Source organism: Mirounga leonina, unplaced genomic scaffold (assembly GCF_011800145.1).
Source record: "Mirounga leonina isolate KUSES-001 unplaced genomic scaffold, KU_Mleo_1.0 Mir_151, whole genome shotgun sequence".
Taxonomy (NCBI): Eukaryota; Metazoa; Chordata; class Mammalia; order Carnivora; family Phocidae; genus Mirounga; species Mirounga leonina.
In genome coordinates this window covers 70,218,390-70,230,926 of record NW_023270377.1, presented here as the reverse complement: position 1 = coordinate 70,230,926, position 12,537 = coordinate 70,218,390, and the positions used below count along the sequence as shown (strand labels likewise).

General features: G+C 35.1%; 1 protein-coding gene across 12 annotated transcripts in view; it reads right to left on the bottom strand.

The window, feature by feature from the left end:
• BAZ2B (bromodomain adjacent to zinc finger domain 2B) overlaps window positions 1–12,537 on the bottom strand; it is a 386,499-nt gene that overhangs the window by 305,266 nt on the left and 68,696 nt on the right. The window lies entirely within an intron of this gene.

Below are 12,537 nucleotides of genomic sequence, written 5' to 3'. Positions count from 1 at the left end.
GAGGGAGGGGGGTTGCTTCTTCCTCCCAAGAATACTGTAGCTTTGAGTTTGCAACCGATCCTTGTCCCAGGAAAAAGTTAAGAAACTTAATATTTTTTTCTTTCCAAAGTAGGACTCTAGAAAATAGGATTGGAAACCTAATTTAAAAAACGATAACTGGACAATAAGGAGCATAGATTAACCATCTCCACCTAAACTTTTTTGTCTGTAAACTCAGAATTCGGTTGAAGTCTGTAAACCAACTAAATTAATATGCCAGGAATTCGTGGATGTTTAGAACTCAAAATAAAAAGCAGGACGCAGGATGGTCCCGGGATAAAACGCTGCTGCCCAAACACGGGCAAATTAAATTAGCAGTAGTGTTGATGCACGGAATTAAAATTTAAATATAACACGTTAAAACAGCAAAACGTTTTAAAGTTAGAAGTTAAAACTGTAAAAGGTAATCTCAACTGTAGTTTTCCCTCCAATTTCTGAAGTCAAAGGGGGGGGTACCTAACTGTAGGAATTGAACACTTTTTAAAAAAATCAAGTTAAAACTGGTAGCTCATTGCTCCATCTTTAAACTACACAGGAGGTATGCTTTTTGTCTACCCCCAGAATCTCACAACTTTTTGTTGTTTACCCTTACATTTCTCCCTCACCCCCCAATCCCAACATCCTGAAACCAATGAAGTTAAAATAAAGGTGAAATACACCCTATTCCCTCCTGGGTACACTACCCCATAGCTTCCTAAAAATGATTTTTAAAAAGCCATAACTTTGGTTAACGCTTTATTACACAAGAATATATATAATTTAATCTTTTTTATTGAGGTAGTGTTTTTCCCCCAGAACACATTAAAGTCTCCAAGTTTATATAATTAAAAATTGCATGATTTAATTTTCAGGATGAAGAGCAAGTGAAAGGCAAGCCACAGAAGAATAACTTGACTATATATGTATATTTTGTACATACATTTGTGGATAAATGTATCTTAAAAGATGCTATTGTTTTATGTTTCCTCTTCAGCCACTGGCTGTGATTTTAATTGTGCTGGAGGATCTTCATTAGTATTAACACATGGGGAGATTTCACAAAGCTGCTTCATTAGGGGGGGAAAAAAAGCTTGGCAGACTAGGTCTTTTTGCATGCACTGAGAATGTCAGCCTTACCTCGGTCATTTGTAACATAATAAGTGCAAGTACAATGATTGCAATGCAGGAGCACTGGGGGAAGGGCAGAAATACTGCCTGCCTAATAGGGATATCTGAAAAAAAGGCTGCTCATTACACAGTAAAATGTATGCTAAAAATTAGTGAAGATGATGTCTCAGGAGACTGATGCTAAATAAATTAATGTGCTGATATGTTTTTAATTATTATTTTTGTAGTAGTTTATTTCGTTCTCAGGATTCACATTGAGCAGCAAAGCTGCGCTAGCACTTATTGATTTTTTTTCCTTGCCACATTCCCGGAATACAGATTTTAATCATTTCACTACACCACACTCAGTAATTTCATTAAAAACTGGAACCTTCCATCCCCAGAAAAGCATTTAATTTCAATGACATACAATTTCTCTCCTAGCAGAAAACTGTCTCTACAGTAAAAGCTGGCCTAAGGTTCAAATGCATAATTTAATCCTGAGTTTTCCATGCTCTGCATTCCTTTGAAGCTATAATTTGAGTAACTACCTAATAACTGTAATAAGGACAATGATTTCCTTATAATATATTATTAACTCATATTTAATTAACTCAGAGGCCAAGCTCTGTACATGTATGACTGGGTCAAGAGTTCTGCAATCTCAAAATTCACCAATAATGTTCCAGAAGAAAAATATAGATTAAAATATAAGTGTGAATGCTAGCATTTAGATATTCCAGCCAAAATAATTAACAAAAAAAGTTCATGAGTTTTAAATAATAGCGGTCATTACTCAAACAGTATTTTAAAACATTTGGAAATAAACAAGGCAACTCACTGATATTTCTATAGATAAAGAATTATTAATATTTCAACAATCCATTTCTGACAATTTAATCACTAGCATTACTTTTAAGAAAGTATTCAATTTTGAAAAGATTTTTTTAAAAAGGGCTAGATTCAAGTTGCCTCAATTTTTATACGGAATTCTCTCTTGAAATAAAGTTAAATGCACACTTGAGTAATTTGGAAAACTAAGGATACTTAAATACTTCAAATACAGCAAAATAAGTTTCAATTTTAGGTTCCAGTAATACTTTGAAATGATATTGAGTTGAAGATGGTACTTTGTTTATTTGAACACTAGGTTTCATAAAGATATGTAATTTATATTGCCTGTTTTTAGAGAAGAAACCTGTGGGAAAAACATTTGACATAATAAAATTCACTTATTAAATTTTGAATATATACCTAATCAACAGAAAACACTGGGTACATTGGTAATAAAAGTGATTAACTTATATAAAAACTTATATAAAAATAAAAACTCATATTAAAAATTCCTATCATTCTTCTGGTTGATTTTAAAATCATAATCCAAAAAATGTTTTTAAGAGTATGTATATATAATTTCAAGTTGCAGCCATATATAACACAAAGTTGTCTTTTCCTTGGGTGAATGATAAAGTAACTTGTACAAAATAAGACTCAGTGTTGTCAATGTTGGACTAAAGGATAAAAGTCATGATAATAAAGAACTTGATTTTACTGTCTTTAAAATATTTAAAAACTATACTTATTATCAAAACTATACATTATTCCAATAATTTGAAAAATATTTTTGTAACACTCCTAAGGCTGAAATGCAGTTAAATGGAAATCAATAATTAACAAAATAGTTGATAAATGAAAAACTCAGATTAGCTAATATTCATAAGATGAATTTCTACATTTCAATAAAAAAGCTTTAATTTGTGTATTTAAATATATATTTAAAATAATTTGGTGCTATTTGGTAGTTCAAATATATTAATTATCCAATTTATACCTTTAAAACTGATTTTTTAAAAAAAGTATACTAGAAATTTAAAACTGGATTATTCTAGTATTTGCTACCCTCTATGAAATTGTGCTTAAATTATTTTTTTAATATGATTCCTTCCCTTCTTTATGTTATCACATTTGATTGTTTCAAAGATTACAACACAGTCATAGAGTTGGAGGGTGGGGGAATAATTACTACAATTATAAAATAATTTGACTATGGTAGCACTTAGTTCTCTACCTAGAATAATCATCTAAATTAGTACTTCATCTTCAGAATTGCAAAAGAATTTAACAAACATCTTTTCTAATATTGCTGATAATTATTTCTGAAATTCTATATAAGATATATACCTATCCCATGCTAATTATGCCATCACTATATGTAAATTGTTGCACTTCTTCTGTAAAGCAGCATCTATTTTTAAGACCAAGATAGAACTTCTCAAATAGGGAGATATAGAGATAAAGATGGTTAGGTATCTAATTTATTACTATAGGTATTATACATGGATCTTCAAAGGATAAGGAATTGACATGTATGTACAGAGAACAAAGTCTAGGAAGGCTGATACAAAAAGCCAATATGAGAGATCTCAATAGAACAAGCTGGCCACTGTCATGTCTTGTTTCAGTTTCAATCAGTACAAACTAATGAAGAGTTATTTGTTTTCATTCATTGAACAAACATTTGAGTGCTCACTATATGCTATGCACTCTGCTAGAGACTGGGAAAACATGAAAAGCTCACATTCTGGTGGATGTTGAAAGTGTGAAATTCCTGAGAGATTAAAGACTCACATAAATCACATTATAAAGATACAAATCATAAAGTTTTGCTAGAATAAAGAGGACGGGGCAAATAATTCTGACTTTGAGTCTAAAAAAAAGCTTTATCAAAAGGATGTCATTTGAACTGCATCTCAAATACCGACAGCCTACCAGGCAATGCTTCGGAGGGGCAGATCCTAAGTAAAAGAAGCTGTAAGTTTAAATAAAAAGAGCTACTAAGCCTGGTGTCCATCCACTAATGAGAAGTTCACCGAAACAGGAATATTCATTGTGAGGTATGGAATACCAGGGATGAAGAAGGAAAAGGAGGGTAGGACCTGAGAGTGAAAGGCCTAAGATACCATGGTAAGGTGACTGAACTTATCCTGAGCGCCAACAAAAGTCAGCAAAGGAGTGACATGATCAACCTTGTTTTTAGGGAGCAACAACTATGTAGGCAGTGCAAATGATAGACTGTAGTATGACCAAAGTGCTAAACAGTTCATGAGAAAGATAGTGAAGGACAGTGGCACTGGAGATTTAAAGCCAGATGTTTTTGAGGTAAAATGTGGATTTGGTGACCAACTGAAAACAGGGACTTAAGGGAGAGGAAGGACTGAAAGAAGACTACAGGAATTTCTGGCTTAAAAAACTGGATAAGTGCTGGAGTCATTAAGTAAGATCCAGAATATATAAGAGAATACAAATCATAAAATAGTCATGAATTAGAACTTAAATTTATACTTTATAAGGCCATTTTTAATGGGATTATCAGAATCTACCAGAAAGTTTTTTTTTTAAATATACATACCCAGGCCCAATATCCAGAGATTCAGTAGGTCTGGGGTGGAAAGCAAGTATTTCTTCTCCTTTAAAAAAAAAAAAAACTCTGACAGTGCTTCAGATAAAGACTCCTGATTAAGAACAGTGTTATAAGCATAAAATTGATTATAAAATTCTTTTGGAATAAAAAGAAAAAAAAAACAAGAAAAGCCCTGAAAAAGAAGAGCACTGAAAGTGTGTGGGGCAATCTCATATCAGATATTAAAATACACTATATATGTAGCCTTTATAATTTACAGCTGGCATTGGCACCTGAGAAAAAGATCAATGAAACACAATAGAATATTGAGAAATTTACCCAAATGCATATGAAAATTTAACATAGATAAAAGCTGTATCTCAAAGCAGTGAGGAAAAAATTGACTTTTTAATAAGTGGTGTTGGGATCTGGGTAGTCATAAGAGATGAATTTGGATCTATTCTAAGGATAAATTTTAAAAACAGATACTTAAATGTAAAAATTTGAACCACACAAGTACTAGAACTTATGGGTCAATTCCTCTATAACTGGAGAGTAGGGAAAACATTACTCGCAATGGTCAAAACTAGATGCAATAATGTGAAATACTGGCAATACATAAAATACATTCAAATACATAAAACTAAAAAGGTTTTATATAGCACTTAAAAAAAAGGTTTTATATGACAAAAAAGAAAATAAATACCACAAGCTAAGTACAATGACAAATGAGAAACTCAAAAAATATTGTAACTTATATGAGACAATCCAATAACCCTATATATAAAGAGTATCTAAAAATGAATAAAAGACCAACAGCCTGAACATTTTACAGAAAAAGGCAAATGTCCCTTAAATAGAAATACTCCCAACCCTGCTCATAAGAGAAATGCAAATTAAGAATCACTGAAATACTATTTCTCACCCAACAAATTGGCAAAAATCCAAAAATTTAACAACACAACCTGTTAGTAAGGCACTTATGAGAAAAGGACCACTCTCAAATATTGCTTGTTGAAATGAAAAATGGAAAAAACCTCAACAACAGAGAATCTGACAGTATCTAGCAAAGTTACATATGCATTTTTTTTTTTGACTAGCAAAACCCATTTCCAGGAATCTGACCTACACGGATGAAAATATAAAATCGATATATAAATATATATATAAGAAGATATTCACTAAAGCATTGTTTATTATAGGTAAAGTTTGGAAATAACCCAAATGTTCATCATAGGGAAATGGTTGAATTGATTAGGGTACACACACAGAGTGGAGTACTATGCAATTTTTAAAAATGAATGAGGAATGTATATAGTATGAAGTATTTCACAACCACAGTATATAATAAATTAAAAAAATAGCAAGGTGGAGAAAAACTTCTATCGTATGCTACCATTCATCCAAATATTTATTTAATTTTTTAAATGAAAGGAAAAATCAAAACCTTAAAAAACATGGTTACCTATAAGGAGAAAGGGAACAGGTAGAAAAGATAGAATAGTAGGAAGTTTTCTCATAAAACTGGTTTTGTAGATGTGATTTTGGAACCATATAATTTACATAATTATAAAACAAAAACAAATTAAATTTTAAAACACTCCCATCAAAATGAAAGCTAAATGGGGCGCCTGGGTGGCTCAGTCGTTAAGCGTCTGCCTTCGGCTCAGGTCATGATCCCAGGGTCCTGGGATCGGGCCCCACATCGGGCTCCCTGCTCTGCGGGAAGACTGCTTCTCCCTCTCCCACTCCCCCTGCTTGTGTTCCCTCTCTCACTGTGTGTGTCTCTCTCTGTCAAATAAATAAATAAAATCTTAAAAAAAAAAAAAAATGAAAGCTAAATGAAATAAACTTAATTGTATATGGAGTTCCATACAGAGACTATTCCAAGTCACTTTACATATAATAATTTTTATTTTATTTTATTTATTTATATGACAGAGAGAGATAGCTAGAGCAGGAACACAAGCAGGGGGAGTGGGAGAGGGAAAAGCAGGCTTCCCACGGAGCAGGGAGCCTGATGTGGGGCTCAATCCCAGCACACTGGGATCATGACCCAAGCCAAAGGCAGATGCCCAACGACTGAGCCACCCAGGTGACCCCATTTAATAATTTTTAAAAACCACACACAAACACAGTAATTTAACAGTATATCTCTCATAGGATATAAAATAAGAAAAATAACTTTAAAGCAGCAACAACAAAACAGGAACTTAAATTGTTATCACTAACCATATTCTTGCGGCCTGAATTGGTGCTGTTATTTTAATATTGTTGCATGCATAGTCTGAGAAAAAGCAAATGGATGTTTTGCAAAAAGCAAAGTTGGTATTTTTAAAACTTAATTTTTGCTATGTGACAAAAAAGAAACAGATATAAAATGAATGAGTTACATAAAAACTCTCTGATCCTGAATTAGATGTATGAAGAACTCATTACATATTTTATATTTAAAAATACATACTTCCTAATTCTGCCCATTATAAAAGTCTAAGAAACAGACTATTGCAGTAGCAACAAGCCCACACCTGTGTACCAATATTATGGCCTCTAAATACCATTTGTACCTGAAAAGAATTCCTTGATGCCAATGCTGACTCCAGGTTTGGGATAGGAAATGTTCAAGATAAGCCCAGAATACCCTATTACACCATTAACCATGAAAACTATCAAGGCATCAGGGACGCCTGGGTGGCTCAGTCGGTTAAGCATCTGCCTTCCCTTCAGGTCATGATCCCAGGGTCCTGGGATCGAGTCCTGCCTGCATCAGGCTCCCTGCTCAACGGGGAGCCTGGGTTTCTCCCTCTGCCTGCTTCTCCCCCTGTCTGCTTGTGCTCTCTCTCTCTCTGACAAATAAGTAAGTAAAATCTCTCCCTCTAAAAAAAAAAAAAAAAAAATATATATATATATATATATATATTATTAGGTGCCTGGGTGGCTCAGTCGTTTAAGCATCTGACTTGATTTTGGGTCAGGTCCTGATCTCAGGGTTGTGAGATCCAGCCCCCAGAGAGGGGCTCCCACACTCAGTGCAGAGTCTGCTTGAGATTCCCTCTCCCTTTGCCCCTCCCCCTCTCACGCGCTCACTCTCTCTCTCTCTCAAAAACAAAACAAACCAAAACTATCAAGATTATTGGCATCACATTAAAGGGCTGGAGAACCAATTTAAAGAGGACAACTTGAAGTGACTCCCACTGGCCAAAGATGAGACAATTTGAACATTGTTAAGACTAACTACAATGGATTGAAACAAAAACATACCTTTTTTAAGAGAGGGAGTGGGGAGGGGCAGAGGGAGAGGGAGAAAGACAATCTTAAGCAGGCTCCATGCTCAGCGAAGAGCCCGACTGGGGGCTTGATCTCACAACCCTTAGATCATGACCCAGGCTGAAATCAAGAATCAGACGCTTAACCAACTGAGCCACCTAGACACCCCAAAACATAAATATATCTTTTTTTTTTAAGATTTTATTTATTTATTTGACAGAGACAGTGAGAGAGGGAACACAAGCAGGGGGAGTGGGAGAGGGAGAAGCAGGCTTCCCGTTGAGCAAGGAGCCTGATGTGGGGCTAGATCCCAGGACCCTGGGATCATGACCTGAGCTGAAGGCAGACACTTAATGACTGAGCCACCCAGGTGCCCCTAAATATATCTTTTCTAAAAAATATTTTATTTATTTGAAAGAGAGTGAAAGCAACATAGATCACAGAGGGAGAGAGAGAAGCAGACTCACCACTGAGTGGAGAGCCCAATGTGGGGCTCGATCCCAAGACCCTGAGATCATGATGGCATCATCTGAGCTGAAGGCAGATGGCCAACTGAGCTACCCAGGTGCCCCAAATATATCTTAATATGTAAATTTATAATGATACTTTTTTTAAAAAAGATTTTATTTATTTATTTGACAGAGAGAGACGTAGCGAGAGAGGGAACACAAGCAGGGGGAGTGGGAGAGGGAGAAGCAGGCTTCCCACGGAGCAGGGAGCCCGATGTGGGGCTTGATCCCAGAACCCTGGGATCATGACCCGAGCTGAAGGCAGACACCCAACGACTGAGCCACCCAGGTGCCCCTAATGATACATTTTAAAAAACATAATTTTTCATCTTTGAATGATGCTAGGGAACCAACTCATAATTTTGAAAACTGGTAAAGGAAACAAAAATTTACTCAACATTTCCTATCAAATGTACGTTAGGGAGCCTAATTTGAAATTGTGTTGAAATATATACTGATATATATCTGTGTGTGTGTGCATGTGTATAAGATAGATAGATTTCAACATTAGATTTTTTTTACAAAGGAAATTTAAAAATGTTACTGGCCTGTACTAAGAGATCAAGAGTCATATGCTCTACCAACGGAGCCAGCCAGGCACCCCTTGATTCAGTTCTTAAAGGAAGTAGTGAAAATTGTGCTTAGGAATGAATCTGGGTCCTTAAGTATATATTTTTCAAAATGCTGTGAAAATAACTGAGCAGTGATTATAAAACTCTGGTTTTTCACTTGAAACATGTTGACTGTAAAGTGGGAAGGTAGTCACATGAATTTTTGAAATCTGATATGAGATAAAAAATATTTCTTCCTGGGGTATCTGGGTGGCTCAGTCGGTTAAGCATCCGACTGGATTTTGGCTCAGGTCAGGATCTCAGGGTTGTGAGATGGAGCCCCATGTCATCTGCTCTCAGCGCAGAGTCTATTTGTCCCTCTCTCTGCTCCTCCCCATACTCTCTCTTTATCTCTCAAAAATAAATAAATAAATCTTTTAAAAAATAGATTTCTTCCTAACCCAGAAAAGACCACTTCTGTGATTTCAGAGGGCTTGCCCAAATGGCATGTGTCATTACCTTGAATAGTTTGAAACTCTCCTTCAAGGCAAAATTATTAAAAACAATATATCAAGATAAACTGTAAGGCAAAGAAGGCTTAATCACAATGAGATTGACTTATATGCATCTTTTTTTTTTTTTTAAGGTTTATGTATTTATTTGTCAGAGAGAGAGAAAGCACACAAGCAGGGGGAGAGGCAGAGGGAGAAGGAGACTCCCCGCTGAGCAGGGAGCCCAATGCAGGGCTCAATCCCAGGACCCTGGGATCATGGCCTGAGCTAAAGGCAGACGCTTGACCAACTGAGCCACCCAGGTGTCCCATACACATCTTTCTTCCCCCCATCTCCACCCAGAAAAAATAATCTAATGTGTACTCATTTTACTTTGAATACCTTTGTTAGAGTATTCATCACACTGTATCAGATATTTTAGGGTGTTCACATCTCTCAAATGGATTGTGAATTCCTTGAAGTCTAGTAATTGTGGTCCTCCCCAACAGAGGTGTGGTGGTAAATCCGGGAAATTTTTTGAATAAATTTCAAATAATAATAAAATATACAACACTGTATTGTAAAATCCATATAGCCAGTTGATTCTCACAGAATACTTTGATTTTACCAAACTCATGTGTCTGTAGCTCTATTTGTAGCCAACCTATAGTTGAAGTTGAAGAATGTAGTTCTTATATAAATGGCCATTGATACTTTTAAGTAAGTGAGTAAGATGAAAATGAAAAAAAAACAACAACTTTTTCATCAGTGATGTGAGGGACTTCTTGCTAATTTGTTAATAGTTTTCAAATATTAGAAGATTATTATTTTGGGGTCCCTGGCTGGCTCCGTTGGTAAAGTGTGTGACTTTTGATCTCAAGATGGTGAGTTCAAGCCCCACGCTGGGCATGGAACTTACTTTAAAAAAAGAAATAAATAAAAATAAAAGCTGAATCAGATCAGTCCATGTTGTTTACAGATAATTGTGCCCTGGGAATAATGCAATATGAGAAATAATATTCAGGTGTCAACTCTTTTAACTAGTAGAGTAATGTTGTTCCTTGTCCAATAGTTTTTATTCCATCAATATAGATTCCAATACACCTTTTCCAGAAAATTTTTTGGCTCTCAAAATAATTATGATTCAAATTTTTAAAATTTCCTCCCCTTTAGCATGGTTTTTCAGCAATTTAAAAAAAAAAAAAGAAGTTGTCAAGCACTTCACCCTCATAAATGAACTGCATATAAGGTAAAAAGTTCATTCATACTCTTCACATAAAAGGTTTCATCCAACTGTAAAGCCCAGTATCTATTAGCATGCACATGTTAGAGTAACTGTGCTTTCATACTGTATATCATTGATATTATAGTGTCCAAATGTATTACTTTAAAGGAATTTTGCCAATAGTTGATTCTGACTTGTTGCCAGACATAATATTTATTATTTTGCTGCTGGTTTAATAAACTTGGCAACTGTATGGTTTATAACTGCTTTTGCTCTGAGGAGTGCAACACTGAATTAATACTTCCTCAGCTTTAGTGTCTTCTCCGCTTTTAGAGACAAAAATACTGGAAAGCAATATTTTGTGTTTATTCTGGGAAGCTTTTACTATTTTACCAGAATTGTTTACAAAAAAATGTCATTAATTTTTTTTAAAGAGAGTCAATGACATTAAAATATCCCCAGCCCAAATGAATTCAAATTACTTTTTATAACCTTACTCTTTCCCCCTATATATTTATAACCCTTCTCCCTCTCTCTCATTCTTCACTGAAGAGAGGCAATCCAAAAGAGGGAGAAAGATTATCCTATAAGAAGCAAAACAAATGACAGAAATCACCTGGAAACAAGGTAATATAAGCTGGATCTTTAAAAATGGCAAAAATTAAATTTATGAACAGTGAGCTACTTAGCATGGCTAAACTATGAGGGGAGGGAGACAATTCAGATGGAACTTTTTTTTTAAGTAATCTCTACACCCAATGTGGGGCTCAAACTCATGACCGCAAGATCAAGAGTCCCATGCTCTACTAACTGAGCAAGCAGGTGCCCCTCAGTTGGAGCTTTTGTTGCAGGTTTTATGTGCAGCTTTTGTTGGAGGAATTAAGTTGAATTAATTGAGATTTTCTTGGAGGTTCATCTTAAATACTTAGAGGAGGAAACCTATCTTTTTTTCATAGGGAGACAGCCCTTGGGATTCAGATCATTCCCTTAGTTCGGGAGTCTTGAAGCCTCTGTTTCTGCCAAGAAACCATCCCTATCCTTCGTTTTTCACCTTTCAGTCATCTCTTCCCAGCAGCTGTTTCTATTTCTGCATAGTAAGAAAGAGAAAAATGTAAGGAGACACTATTCATCTATTCTTCTACTATTATAGGTGTATTAATGATGAATCTCAAGATCATCATTAATCTTGAGATTGAGATAGCTTTTGGGGACTAGATGTGAGGTTGGGCACCACACTATGCTTCAGCAAATCTTCTGTTTCTTTCCTTCTTTTGAAATGTATTATATAGGATTCTATCCTGTTTCTCATTTCTGGTTACTGCTGGTGAACATTTTGTTTTGTTTTGGCTTTTCCTTCCTTTTTTAAAAAATTTTTGTAGCTCATATCATTAAGTGTCAGAAGAGTGAAATTCTGTAGCTTCTTTCTACTACCTTTACACAAAAAGTCTCTTAATTGAAAACATACTTAATTAGAAGTATATTAATTATTTTAGATGGTAATGACACGTAATAACAAAGCTTAAATCTAGAGGAATTTTTTTCTACTGAAATCCTTTCATATATCCTTTAATCACTACACTAGGCCAGGTCTTTTCTTTCATTCAGTCATTTCATTGTTCCAGAAATATTTATTGAACATCTATTATATCTCAGGTCCTAGTATAGGTGCTAGGGATACAGCAGTGAAAAAAGTAAACCTGCCCTCATGGGGCTACTTTCTTGTAGGGAAAGATAAGTTATAAACACACAAGCAAACACACAGTATACACCAGGGTCAGGAAACTTCTATCAAAGGGCAAACAGTATATGTTTTAGGCTATGTGGGCCATGTGTCTCTGTTGCAATCTCTCAACTCTGCTTTTGTAGTGAAAAACCCAGCCACAGGCAATGTGTAAAAAAAAAGTGGGCATAGCTGCCTTCTGAGAAAACTTTATGTACAAAAACAAGTGGTATGTAAGGTTTAACTCAC